At 41.5% G+C, this 395-nt stretch overlaps 1 long non-coding RNA gene across 1 annotated transcript; it reads right to left on the bottom strand.

The window, feature by feature from the left end:
• LOC105462232 lies at nucleotides 1–373 on the bottom strand. Its single transcript, XR_976031.1, has 3 exons — nucleotides 312–373; nucleotides 102–221; nucleotides 1–18 (listed from the first exon to the last, which is right to left on the bottom strand). It is a non-coding gene; the product is annotated as an uncharacterized LOC105462232 (long non-coding RNA).
• Nucleotides 374–395: the final 22 nt, after the last annotated feature.

The raw sequence follows: 395 nt of genomic DNA, 5'->3' as shown, positions 1-395 counted from the left end.
GATTACCACGCCAGTTTTCTGTTTAGAGACATTTGCTATTTTAATCTGATTATCGGATAACAATGGAAGAGCTAATAAAAGCATGTCGTGGCATATTTTACTTGAAACACGTCGTCCGCTGTTCCCGAGCCAGGTCTCCAGAGGGGACGACCGAAGAACCCATCTGAGTGTGGCGATGCTTCTGCCTTGTCGTACGACTGCAGCTCCTTGTATATTTGATCCTGCGTGTAATTAATGAATGCGGTCAGAATAAATTACGCGTGAAATCAGAAATTTACAAATATTTATCTAATATATAAAATATTACGTACATAAGAGATATCATTTCCAGATTTCAGCAAGAGGGATCTCTGATCGACGCCTAGAGATCGGAAGAGCACACGTCTGAACTCCAG

Source organism: Wasmannia auropunctata, unplaced genomic scaffold (genome assembly GCF_000956235.1).
Source record: "Wasmannia auropunctata unplaced genomic scaffold, wasmannia.A_1.0 LD267581.1, whole genome shotgun sequence".
Classification (NCBI taxonomy): Eukaryota; Metazoa; Arthropoda; class Insecta; order Hymenoptera; family Formicidae; genus Wasmannia; species Wasmannia auropunctata.
This window is presented reverse-complemented; position numbering and strand designations above follow the sequence as displayed.